The 14,012-nt window shown below is 46.2% G+C and overlaps 1 protein-coding gene across 14 annotated transcripts in view; it reads right to left on the bottom strand.

Annotated features, from left to right (window-relative positions):
- Positions 1–14,012, bottom strand: part of ptpdc1a (protein tyrosine phosphatase domain containing 1a) — a 240,005-nt gene that overhangs the window by 151,025 nt on the left and 74,968 nt on the right. For 7 of the 14 annotated variants that reach the window (XM_069939774.1, XM_069939772.1, XM_069939783.1 and 4 more), the window contains 2 exons: positions 13,486–13,569; positions 13,219–13,281 (listed from right to left, as the gene is read on the bottom strand). The exons of 6 other annotated variants lie outside the window; for them this stretch is intronic. The gene's annotated coding sequence lies outside the window, so the exon portion shown is untranslated. The remainder of the gene's footprint in view (positions 1–13,218; positions 13,282–13,485; positions 13,570–14,012) is intronic. One more of the 14 variants, XM_069939777.1, reaches the window with a different exon arrangement.

Genomic DNA, 14,012 nt, shown 5'->3' with positions numbered 1-14,012 from the left:
ATCTTTCCTATAATTTGGTGACCAAAACTGTACACAGTACTCCAAATTTGGCCTCACCAATGCCTTGTACAATTTCATCACAACCTCCCTACCTATGAGGGCCCGTACAAGGTCCTCCACTGATCGGTAAAGACTTTTACCCTGGACATTGTGGGCAGGGAAGAATTATTCATGGTCGACAGACAGAAGCCAACGCACGTGGACTTAGACCACCCTGTGCAGACGGCCCAACCTAAGTGGAGGAGTCAGCCGTCCAAGCGGCAAGATGCGCAAGCCGGTTCTGGAGGGGGGGTTGCGTGGCAGTGCACATCTCTTGGAGAGACCCGGCCCCGCTTGTATCGCCATGGTGGTGGGGCAGCTGCAGGAAGATGGCGCCTTCGGGGCTTACTAATTGCCTCGTAGCTTAGGCCACAGCTCGTACTCCGGGCAACGCGAGGACGTCACTGCTGCACGAGTCAGAACTCCCACTGGCCTTAAAGGGGCGCACGCGAAATTCAAATAAGCAGTTCAACTAAAACCTCCACCGTGTCCTGTAGTGTGTTTCTGTGTGTGTAGCAGCCGCTACACCTCACGGACAAAAGACAAAGGAGGAAAAACCCAACACCCACCCCCACCCACCAATTTTCCCTTGCAACCGCGTCTGCCTGTCCCGCATCGGACTTGTCAGCCACAAACGAACCTGCAGCTGACGTGGACATTTACCCCTCCATAAATCTTCGTCCGCGAACCCAAGCCAAAAAAGAAAGAAGCAGCCGCTATAGTCAATAAGAAGTTTAATTCCCTATTTCTCTTCACAAAACAGTCTCCTGGCATTCTTCTTTAAGCCCTTATCCATACTAATATTGCTTTGAATATGTTCAATCCACCAGTTTTTGTTGCTACATTTAAAAGATCATTGACTGCCATGTCATATTCCTGCATTCCAAAGCCAATCCAGTTGAGATTAAACTAAACAGATAGTGGGTCATTGACCTTAATCAAATTTTGTTTTCTCTTTCTACAATGCTGCCTGACCTGCTGAATATCCCAGCATATCAGGTTTTAATTTTACATTTCTAGCATCTACAGTTTTCAGATTTCAAAATTAACCCTTTCATTTTCACAAAATTCTTTTAAAATGCATCTTATAATTCAATTAGACTTCCTAATGATGGCTTCCATTATCCAGTAGACATTTGATCAAAAGTCACCCCCAAATTCTTCACACCCCTTCACTGGTCAGCCTTTAAACATGAATAGGTTTTACATTTTAAAATGAATTTTGCTCAACATTTAAGGAAGTGGCCAAAGGATCGCCCTGCTAGATTTGCTCTCAAGCTTTGCAAAGTTAGTATTGTTTGGATGTTCAGAATAACCTCACTAACAGATCATCAATTGTTCATATGCTGGTAGAGGACTCTACAGAATTGGCACTTGGTATTTGTTTTTTTTTAAACCGTGTCTGTATTGGGTCACATAGCACAACATGCATTCTCTAAAATGTGATCTATCTTTTTATTTCAATACCCAATCTGAAGGGTTTCATTGTTTTTCCTTATAAGTATTCCTTCTTACAAACAAATCTGATGGACAGAAAGTTCAATCTCACTTGAATAAATCAGCATTTCTAACCATATTAACAGCAGACCCTAGGGGAGTGAGGAGCAGAGATGCAGAGCTCCCATGGGGTCTAACCACCCAGTCAACTGCCATCAGATCCACACAGGCTTTGAACGACCCGTTAAAGAAACCAATGATAGATATTTAAAATCCTGCAACCATGGGGTCTGTGCCCAAGATGCCCAAGCTGATTAGCAGCAGCCACAAAGGGTTGCAATCTGCAGGGGAGTGGAGGACTGGAGCATGGCACCAGAAAACAGAGAGGCCATTCCCCACGGGACAGTGAATATGGCAGTAAACTAGTGAGGAGGCTCTGCTGCTAAAATACCAATGCATGCAGCAGACTGCTGGTGACTCAAGGCAAGGAACCCACAGAGGCTGTGGGCTGCTGGAGACTGCTGTCAGGAGACTTGCTTAGGACTGCTGGAAATTGGGTGAAGGGGTACCATGTAATGGAACCGGTAAGCAAGGCGGTGCCGAAGGATTTTTGACTGTGTTGAAGGTACGAATTGTCAATAGTTTGGTCTGCAGAAACGTTGGAGGCAAATCTATGCACACTCGGGGACTTTGGAAGAAACTCTCTTTTGCTTCTCTAACTGCAAGAGGTGCTTCAGGCAATTTTGTGCCGACGGCAAATCTGTCTGCCTTACAGCAGGAGAAAGCAATTTCATGTAATATGACATGGTTTTATTACAATGACAATAAATTGAATCTTAAATATCAGAAACACCTGAATTATTTTGTCTGTCAATTTTACCAATCCAGATTTATCGATGCTTGGAATTACTTTTGCTTGTCACCTGACTTCATTCCTCTGTCTCATCTGTGCACTAGTTTCATTTATATACCTTTAAATATTAAATAAGTGTCTTAATTTAGAAAAAAAATCCCTTACTTAACAATGGTATTAAATTCCATATCTAATTCTGAGCCCAGAGGAACCCTTGCATTTCCAAATGGTCAAAAATGTTTTCAATTATTAAAGCTACCATCAATTAATTCCAGGTTTCTTCATTTGGCTAAAAACTGACAAAAAGCATTCAATATACTCACAAGTATATTCAATAGCATTTGAAAGTATATTAAACACCTATATCATGCATACAGAGCAGCCCCACTAGTTAACACTAAGTTTTTTGCTCTGGTTTCAGTAAAACAGTATTTTTTCAACCATATAGAACTTCAAGTTGATTCTGGCTATTTAATGGTCTATGTGGTTAAGCCAGCACCCATTGTATAATATCTATGGCTCAAAATATGTAGATCAGACACCTGTTGTCTAAATCAATCAAATTCAGGAAAAAAGATGAATAAAATTAAATTGCTCCAATTCACATCAGACAAAAAAATCTTTAAAAATTAATTCAATTCTTCAATACAGCATTCCCTGTCAATTAAACAACACACAGCAACAATATTAGAGGCAAACTTATTACAGCAATCCAAATTATTTTATAAACTAAGAGTTTTTTTTAATGTAGGTTCTAATTACACTTCTAATGCACATTTGAGCCAACTTGCTTGTATTACTAGTAATGTACAAGTCAAATGGAAATTGGAAAAACCTGTAGTTTTACTTCAGCATCCAGTGAGGTGGTCCAATGCTCAAAGCTATTCCTGCTTTTCAACCATACTGAAGTATTTAAGACTCTCATAAAGACCTTAATTCATACAAAGTTTTGAAACGGGTCAGTCAGTAATTACCACACATGGCTCTGGCCAAAAAAATAAACTCTCCTTTTACTTCTACAGATTGACAGTAAAAGAGCTCGCATCTGTTTAGTGGATAATTATGCCACACCTTTGTAGCCCCATTTCAGTTAGGGTTATGTTCAATCTACTTCAAATAATTTATACTAAAAGTAACTCTGCCTATTTTCCATCATATATGCTATTCTTTAAATGTAATCACAAGAATTGTTTTTGAATTCACTCTGGCATTAATATTTGCAAGAACTTAAAAACATGGACAAAAGATTCCAAAATGCAACTTTCAGACTATTTTTCTACCAATTTGGAATACAGTAAAATCACCATTATCCAGAATTCAAGAAACCAGGAAAAGAGGAAAATAAATAAATAAATTGAATGAATACGAATAAATAAAATGTTAATACAAGTATTAAACTGTAAAAGTAAATGTTCTCTGAAGTAACACATAAGCCTTTGGGGAAGATGGGAGCAAATATTCAGCCAGAGGAGAGCCTTGGTCGTGCTTTGCTCTTAGCAGCTGTGTGAATAAAGTTGTGTTTGAATAACATGGGGGTGCCCAGGATGAAGAGCTAGTTGATGCTGCTCGCCATTGGCTGCCTGCTTAGTAATAGTATTGATCTTTAGTACATTAATAAGGCTTTATCTGTAAATTTGAAGAGGGGGTTAATTATCTATAATTTTATTTGTCTTTCAGGTGGCCCTGTGGAAATCCAGCGATGGTTAAATGTTTTCAAAGAATGTGACTGAAAATAAAATTATTTTTAGGTTTATCTATTCATGCAAGTGAAGTTTATTCAGTGTAAGTACCGTATATTATTTTTGTATTTTAAACTGTTTATTCTTAATTAGTTCTGCATTGTAAGAGTGAGTCTCAAGCAACTGGAAAATTTGCATATCCAGCATCTACCAATCCCCATGAGTGCCGAATACCAGGGGTTTGACGGTAGTTTGGAAATTTTGCATAGACCTTTTAGTTTTTAAAAGGTATATGGTCAACATCCAGAATTAGAGTTGCCAATGAACTTACATTACATCATGTCACATATCTATTGTTTTCCCTCAACTGCAAAATGCCTTTAAGCATTTGCTTGTTAAAATAATACATTATCCTTTTTCTTTGGCTTGGCTTCGCGGACGAAGATTTATGGAGGGGTAATATCCACGTCAGCTGCAGGCTCATTTGTGGCTGACAAGTCCGATGCGGGACAGGCAGACACAGTTGCAGCAGTTGCAAGGGAAAATTGGTGGGTTGGGGTTGGGTGTTGAGTTTTTCCTCCTTTGTCTTTTGTCAGTGAGGTGGGCTCTGCGGTCATCTTCCAAGGAGGTTGCTGCCCGCCGAACTGTGAGGCACCAAGATGCACGGTTTGAGGCGATATCAGCCCACTGGCGGTGGTCAATGTGGCAGGCACCAAGAGATTTCTTTAGGCAGTCCTTGTACCTTTTCTTTGGTGCACCTCTGTCTCGGTGGCCAGTGGAGAGCTCGCCATATAACACGATATTGGGAAGGCGATGGTCGTCCATTCTGGAGACGTGACCTACCCAGCGCAGTTGGGTCTTCAGCAGCGTAGACTCGATGCTGTCGGCCTCTGCATCATGTAAGTACATGTATAACATGATGCTGCTTTCTCGTACACATAACTAAGCACAAATCCAAAATTCTTGAAAATACATTTGAAAATATTGGCACTAATAAATCAGCACATCATAAAAATTAATTCCTCTTCATCTTCCTCATTTCCTGAGGTTAAAAAGCTAAACAGTCCAACAATTTTCATAGAAATATAGAAACATAGAAGATAGGAGCAGGAGTAGGTCATTCGACCCTTCGAGCCTGCTCCGCCATTCAACGAGATCATGGCTGATCTTAAAGTTCAGTACCCCGTCCCCGCCTTCTCTCCGTAACCTTTAATACCCTTATACTGAAGAAATAGATCTAATTCCCTCTTAAATAGATTTAATGAACCTGCCTCTACTGCCCTCTGTGGCAATGAATTCCACAGATTCACCACCCTCTGGGTCAAGAAATTCCTCCTCATCTCGGTCCTAAATGGTTTGCCTATTATCCTCAAACTATGGCCCCGGGTTCTGGATTTTCCCACCATTGGAAACATCCCATCTGCATCCACTCTGTCCTTCATCATTCATGATCATTCCATATCAACCCCAACACACACACACATATAATCATCTATGCGCATGGCATGATCTTTATTTGGAAACGTTACCTAATTTCAATAGATCTAGAATTCATTGGTCAAGCTCAAACACGAATTATTTAAAGGACAGCTGCTGAAAATGAATCCATACTCCAGTTGGAGTCTCAGTCCTTCAGTAAAGAAGCAGAAGAGAAGATTAAAGAGGGTGGGAAGCATCACAATACACCTTTCTTGTGCAATACACAAATGTGCTGGAGAAACTCAGCAGGACATGTAGCATCCGCGGGGAATAAAAGGTAACCGTGGCAACTCGCCACTAGGCAGGTGTAGAGCTCGTCGAAAGAATCAAAGACTTGTTGATCCAGACCAAGGCTTTTATTAGCAAAAGACAGGAGCTCTTCACAGGTGGCCGACCAGTCCGGAATGATCCGACCTAGCTAGGGACACAACCCTTTAAGGCCCAGACGGTAAGCGTGGCTAAGCTCTCAGCCAATCGCTGTAAGCACAGTCTAGATACTGTACCTATATACATTGGTGATAGATCTGTACTATCACATTCACCCCTTCTTGGAGAACTGACCCTGGAAAGAAAAAAAAACGAGGGAGAGAATGAAAGGAAGGGGTAGGTCAAGGACTGTAGCGGTCAGGGGGTCTCACCATCCAGCGTGACCGCCGTGGTGCCGGGATTGGGGTCGCTGGAGTGGTGTCGCCAGCGGGCTCGGGTGCCACCGCTCCTTCGCTCAATTTCCCAGTCATGTTGTCAGCAGGGTGGCCCGGGTCATTGGGGTGCTGTTGGTCCTTCTTTTGCGGCACGGGGCCTGGGGAATAAAGAGTTGGGGAAAGTTTGGTTGGGGGGTTTGCTGGGTCTACCGCATCCTGAGCTAGGTCCCGCACCGAAACAGTGTCCTCCCGCCCGTCCGGGAACTCAATGTAGGCGTAATGCAGGTTCGCGTGGAGTAGAGTCACTCGGTCGACCAAGGGGTTGTCATTGAGTGCCGGACATGGCGTCGCAAAAGGACGGGGCCAGGGAAGGTGAGCCATGGTGGTACAGTGGTTCCTGATTCGGATTTCCTCGGGAAAAGGAACATCCTTTCGTGGGGGGTGGCATTTGTCGCAGTACATAGGAGGGAGCGGATGGAGTGTAAGGCACTAGTGAGAACCTCCTGCCAGTGAGAGGTGGGGAGACCTTTAGACCGGAGAGCCAGTGTTACCACTCTCCAGATGGTGGCATTCTCCCTCTCGACCTGGCCGTTACCACGTTGGTTATAGCTGGTGGTCCTGCTTGAAGCGATACCACACTCCAGAAGGTATTGTGGCAACTCAGCGCTCATGAATGAGGACCCTCTATCACTGTAGATGGAATTGGGGTACCCGAAAATGGCGAAAATACTGTGAAGGGCCTGTATCACTGAGGAGGCAGTGGTGTCTGGGCAGGGCACAGCGAACGGGAAACGGGAGTACTCGTCGATGGCCGTAAGGATGCAGTTATTACGGTTGGTCGACGGTAGGGGCCCCTTAAAGTCTACGCTAAGACGCTCAAAGGGGCGGGTGGCTTTGATAACGTGGGAGTGATCTGGATGGAAGAAGTGGGACTTGCATTCAGCGCACACCGAACAGGCTCGGGTCATGGAGCGGATCTCCTCGACTGTGTAGGGAAGGTTGCGCACCTTCACAAAGTGGGCAAACCTAGTGACCCCTGGATGACAGAGCGCCTCATGGAGTTTCTGTAGTCTGTCCATCTGTATGCTGGCGCACGTCCCCCTGGAGAGCACATCAGGCGGGTCGTTGAGCTTACCAGGACGGTACAGGATGTCATAGTGAAAGGTGGAGAGTTCGATTCTCCATCTGGCCATTTTGTCGTTTTTTTATCTTACCACGCTGGGTGTTGCTGAACATGAAGGAGACCGCGCGTTGATCAGTCAACAGTGTAAAGCGCCTCCCAGCGAGGTAATGTCTCCAACGACGCGCCGCTTCAACTATGGCCTGGGCCTCCTTCTCGATTGAGGAGTGTCTACTCTCTGAACCCTGGAGGGTTCTGGAGAAGAAGGTTACAGGCCGACCAGCCTGGTTCAAGGTGGCTGCCAGGACGAAGTCGGATGCATCACTCTCGACTTGAAATGGGACAGACTCATCAATCGCATGCAGCGTCGATGTCGGATTTGATTCGATCGAAAGCCGCTCTGGCTTCAGTCGAGAGGGGAAAGGAGGTGGTCTTGATAAGAGGATGTGCCTTGTCGGCGTAGTGTGGAACCCATTGGGCGTAATATGACAAAAGGCCCAGGCAGCGTTTGAGCGCTTTCTGGGTATGGGGGAGGGGGGGGTGTCCATTAGGGGACACATGTGGTCAGGATCTGGCATGAGTATCCCGTTCTCCACCACACAACCTAGAATCGCGAGTCGTGTGGTCCGGAAGACACACTTGTCCAAATTGTAAGTCAGGTTCAGCCGATGGGCAGTTTGAAGAAATTTGTCTAGGTTGGTGTCGTGGTCCTGCATGTCGTGGCCGCAGATGGTGATATTGTCCAGATACGGGAAGGTAGCGGTTAGCCCGTTCTGATCCACCATCCGGTCCATTTCCCGCTGGAAGACCGCGACTCCATTCGTGACCCCGAATTGTACCCTGAGAAATTGATACAGCCGCCCATTCGCTTCGAAGGCTGTGAATGGTCGGTCCTCACAGCGGATCGGGAGCTGGTGGTAGGCCGAACGTAGGTAGTATTGGGCGATCTGGTTCACCACATCCGTGATGTGTGGCAGGGGGTACGCATCCAGGAGAGTGAAGCGGTTAATGGCCTGGCTATAGTCGACCACTATCTGTAGCTTTTCCCTGTTCTTGACAACCATCACCTGGGCTCTCCAGGGACTTGAACTGGGTTCGATGATGCCCTCATCCAGCAATCTACGCACCTCACTCCTAATGAATTGCCTGTTTTCGTAACTATATTGCCGACTTTTGGTGGCCACAAGCTTCTAGCCAGGGGTGAGGTTTGCGAAGAATGCTGGCGGGGCAATCCGGAGTGTGGAAAGGCTGCAGGATTGGCACCGGGGCACGGGGGCAGGTTGCTCGGGCGCTTCGGGGGTGGGGCGATGGCAAACCGAGAGGGGGGCGTGGGGTCCCCCAAAGTGTAGGGACACCGTTCGGAACTGACATTAAAAGTCTAATCCCAGCAACACTGGAGCGCACAATTGGGGAAGGACGAATAATTTGAAGTGGGTGACCGTTACGCCCTGTCCTACCAGCGTGGCGATGCAATACCCCTTTATCCCGGTCGAGTGCGACCTCATTACTAATGAGATCCTCTGGGTAGTGGGGATAATGTCAAGTCCCCAACGGAGGGCCAGATCTGGCCGGATAAAACTGTCAGTTGACCCAGAGTCAAATAAGCAATTGGTGTAGTGTCCATGCACTTTAATCAGTTCCACTGCTTTAGTGAGGGGATGAGAGCATTGCTGGTTTAGTGTTATAGAAGCAGCCACTGATCCAGTTGACAGGGGAGTTCTGCGTGATGACGTCACGCAACAGGATGACGTCACGCAACGGGATGACGTCATAGACGTAGTCAGCGCTGGAGGAGCAGGTTGGAGGACCTCCCGGAAGTGCTGTTGTGGCGGCGTCGGTGGATGAAAGGTAAGTAGTGGGGTTTGTAGTTGCTCACGGTTGGCGGTGGGTAGGTAGTCGGTCGCGGCGGTCGGGCCCCGGCGGTCGTCAGCGATGGACGCTAGGGTGAGTACCTGGGTGGCCGCGGCGGGTCCCCAGTCGGTCATGGTGGCCGCACCGGCGGCGGCATAGGCAGCGGCAGATGGGGAACAGGCAGTAGCAGCGGTAGTGTCGGCCCCGGGGGTTTCTCTGGTGACGGCAGCAATAACGGTAGCGTTGGCCACGGGGATGGCTGTGGCGGCGGCAGCAGCAGCGGTTGCCACAGTCGGGACCGAGGCCAGGTCGAGTGTTCCGCACGGGGGCGAGAGGTGGGCCAACACCATGGTTGCGAGGGTGGGCTGCCCCTTCCGGGTTCGGCGTCTCCGTGACGTCAGGCATTGCCGTGCAGGGGAGCCCTCGCTCTCATTGGACGAGAGCTCTGGGGAAGAAGAGTTTGAATGGGATAGTGGCGGTTGGGCTTCACACGATGCACTGTGTTTGCTGTGTAGGCCATTTTAGACCTACAGACTGCAGCAAAGTGGCCCTTTTTAAGGCACTTTGGCACCTGGCTTTTCTTGCTGGGCACTGGGACCTGCTGTGCTTGTCCCTCCCGCAGAAATAACATTTTGGGTTCGCAGGGGGCAGTGTAGCAGCAGCCGACAGGCCGTCAGTATCTCGGGGGGGTGGTAGCGTAGAAGGGCACTCTACTCACATCAGAACGAGGGGTCCAGTCCCTAGAGAATTCGTTGGACTTTAAAGCTGCATTCTCCATTGTGATTGCAATCCGGACCACGTCCTCTAGTTTTTCTACCCCTTGTTTGAGCAAGTGCAGCCTCACTTTGTTCGATCGGAGCCCAGCCACATAGGCATCCCGGACGAGGTCGCTAGTGATCTCGGCAGCAGTTTTGTCAACACAGTTACAGTCCTTGCCCAACGCCTTTACTACTTGTAAATATGCCCAGCTGGACTCGCCGGGCTGTTGCTTCCTCGACACAAGCACGAGCCGGGCATGAACTCTTTTCACCAGTTGATCATACAGTTCTTTCAGTACCTTTATGGCTGCAGTGTAAGTGGTCTCATCCTGGATGTTCTCGTAGACTCTCAAGGACACCATAGACAGCAATGCTGTTAGATGCTGGTTATCCCCCTCGACCTGAATGAATCTCAGGAAGTTTTCAAAGTTCAGCAGCCAGAACTTAAAGGCTTTGAAGGCTGTAGCTGACTGTGGGTCGATATCAAGTTTTTCTGGCAGAGTCAAACGCTCCATCCCTTTCAAAAAAAAATTTTTTTTTCTTTTTGCTAATAAAATTGTAGAGCTCGTCGAAAGAATCAAAGACTTGTTGATCCAAACCAAAGCTTTTATTAGCAAAAGACAGGAGCTCTTCACAGGTGGCCGACCAGTCCGGAATGATCCGACCTGGCTAGGGACACAACCCTTTAAGGCCCAGACAGTAGGCGTGGCTAAGCTCTCAGCCAATCGCTGTAAGCACAGTCTAGATACTGTAACTATATACACTATATACATTGGTGATAGATCTGTACTATCACAGCACGCGAACCGGCCCCGCTTGTAAGCCACGTGGCAGGGCAGCCAGCCAAAATGGCACCATCAGGGGTTTTCCCTTCCGCCCAGCATGGGGCTCAGAAACCCGCGCTGGGGGACCACGTGACGCCCGGGTGACATCAACGCCCTCCAACGCGGTTCTCAGCCAGGTCCAGGATGGGAGTATAAGTGCAGCCCAGCAGGCTGCAATAAACAAGTCTGCTCACAGGGCTCACCCCATCTGGTTGTGTGTGTTCATTCAGGAGCAGCGTCGCTGCGGCTGCATAACCAACACTTCATGCCAGAGCCCTTCATCAGGAATTCCAGTGCACATTTTTAACCAGTAGCCATCTAATACTTCAGCCAACTTAGCATTTTTACTCAAAATAAATACGAGCAGATTTCTTGATCAAGAAAGCGATAGGAAGAATATCAAAGCTAAGCCTGTTGTATTCATGTGCCAATAAAACTGAATTCTAAAAGGAATCACAATACTAACAAATGCTTCCTCCTCCCGTTCATCCCACTCCCAACACGATGGTCATTTAATGTTTCACTAGTTCAACATGATTATCCAACTGCACGAAAACCAACAAGGTCGGGTCAGATACAGCAATGAGCTCTCTGAACCCTTCTCCATTAACAATGGCGTGAAGCAAGGCTGTGTTCTCGCACCAACCCTCTTTTCAATCTTCTTCAGCATGATGCTGAACCAAGCCATGAAAGACCCCAACAATGAAGACGCTGTTTACATCCGGTACCGCACGGATGGCAGTCTCTTCAATCTGAGGCGCCTGCAAGCTCACACCAAGACACAAGAGAAACTTGTCCGTGAACTACTCTTTGCAGATGATGCCGCTTTAGTTGCCCATTCAGAGCCAGCTCTTCAGCGCTTGACGTCCTGCTTTGCGGAAACTGCCAAAATGTTTGGCCTGGAAGTCAGCCTGAAGAAAACTGAGGTCCTCCATCAGCCAGCTCCCCACCATGACTACCAGCCCCCCCACATCTCCATCGGGCACACAAAACTCAAAACGGTCAACCAGTTTACCTATCTCGGCTGCACCATTTCATCAGATGCAAGGATCGACAATGAGATAGATAACAGACTCGCCAAGGCAAATAGCGCCTTTGGAAGACTACACAAAAGAGTCTGGAAAAACAACCAACTGAAAAACCTCACAAAGATAAGCGTATACAGAGCTGTTGTCATACCCACACTCCTGTTCGGCTCCGAATCATGGGTCCTCTACCGGCATCACCTACGGCTCCTAGAACGCTTCCACCAGCGTTGTCTCCGCTCCATCCTCAACATCCATTGGAGCGCTTACACCCCTAACGTCGAAGTACTCGAGATGGCAGAGGTCGACAGCATCGAGTCCACGCTGCTGAAGATCCAGCTGCGCTGGATGGGTCACGTCTCCAGAATGGAGGACCATCGCCTTCCCAAGATCGTGTTATATGGCGAGCTCTCCACTGGCCACCGTGACAGAGGTGCACCAAAGAAAAGGTACAAGGACTGCCTAAAGAAATCTCTTGGTGCCTGCCACATTGACCACCGCCAGTGGGCTGATAACGCCTCAAACTGTGCATCTTGGCGCCTCACAGTTTGGCGGGCAGCAACCTCCTTTGAAGAAGACCGCAGAGCCCACCTCACTGACAAAAGGCAAAGGAGGAAAAACCCAACACCCAACCCCAACCAACCAATTTTCCCTTGCAACCGCTGCAATCATGTCTGCCTGTCCCGCATCGGACTTGTCAGCCACAAACGAGCCTGCAGCTGACGTGGACTTTTTACCCCCTCCATAAATCTTCGTCCGCGAAGCCAAGCCAAAGAGTTCATTAAGTTCAGTCACACACTGCATCTCTTTTGAGCAAATGAACAACACTAAGTCTACAAATTATAGGTAGGGCTGTGATCCTAACCGTCACAATTAGTTTTAGGAACAATAAGTATGCTGGTTGTCAATCAAGTTAAATTATTTTCACTTTTTAAAAAATATTTTATTGACATTTTTAAAGCAAAACATGTAATCAACATAAACAAAGAAAAATTTGAATACAGAGTAAAAACAATGATCTAGGATACATGATGACTATAATCCCCCACCCTCCCATGAAAAGTTAAAAAAGAATGTTGTGAGGAAAGATAAACAGAGAGAGATTGTCGGTGATCGATCGTCTACTCACAAGTTTCACATTTCATGATTTACCTGGATCTTGAGCAGACGCTAGAGTAGGACTCTATTTTGTAGACACGGCTGCCATATTTTTAAGAACATGTCATACTTATTTCTTAGGTTCTAGGTAATCTTCTCAAGGGGAATACAACTATGCATCTCCGTATTCCAACAGGCAATACCTAGATGGGAATCAGACTTTCAAGTAAACACTATACATCTTCTGGCCACTGCCAATGCGATCTTGACCAATATTTTCTGATGGTGGGACAACCGCATTTTAGGTCTTACACTAGCAATATTCCCCAGTAAGAATAGTTCTGGGTTCTGTGGAAATTGAATTCCTGTAATTTGCTCCAAGAGTTTCCCCAGATCTACGCAAAAAGGTCTTACCTTGGAACATGCTGAAGTTGAACGTAAAAGTTCTCGGCTCATCACCGCTACTAAAGCATTGATCTGAAATGATTGATTTTAATTTATTGAATTATTTTCACTTTAAAGATGCTTTATGAATTGTTTTTCTAGATTCAAAACTTCTTTTATATTCAGTAGAATTACTTAACATTTCGTTTTTATTCAGTCCCATTGCAAAATGACCTTTGAATCTGTAGATGGTATCTAAATCACCTTAGTTTTACTTATTAGTATCTGATTACTTACATAATGTTCCCCAACACCAATTCCGATTCCAGATGGAGAATCAAGGAAAAAGAATTGCCTTCCTTCACTCTTCCATAAAACACACTATATTATAAATACACAAAGTCACATTGCATCAATTCCCAAAGTAAATACAGTAAAACAATGCCTGAAATTGAAATCTATCATTTAATCTTGCATCCAATGTCAGATTTACGTGGGACTATTGTGTGCAATTATGAATGCAGATGTGGTCATATTTCAACTGAAATCCAGCATCAGAATCCAAAGAATTGAAGAATTTTACTGATTATTCGTGTGTCAGCTTCATTGCTGTAATATTCAGTCAGTCGTAAGGAACATCTGCAGCTCAAACTGTTAGATTGGTACCAATATGCATTAACAGTTATCGTAGTAAAAAAAAAATGATGAGTACAAAACTAGCAGAACTGAACTTCTCATTGGTGTTGCAACTTCATTGAACTTCAAAAGATCAATGATGTCAACCATCCCTTGCCTCTACAGGTACTGCTTGCTCCACTGAGTTC

The sequence above is a fragment of the Narcine bancroftii genome, chromosome 5, assembly GCF_036971445.1.
Source record: "Narcine bancroftii isolate sNarBan1 chromosome 5, sNarBan1.hap1, whole genome shotgun sequence".
In the NCBI taxonomy this organism is placed as follows: Eukaryota; Metazoa; Chordata; class Chondrichthyes; order Torpediniformes; family Narcinidae; genus Narcine; species Narcine bancroftii.
Note: the sequence above shows the minus strand (reverse complement) of the source record. Positions and strands in the feature narration are given on the sequence as shown.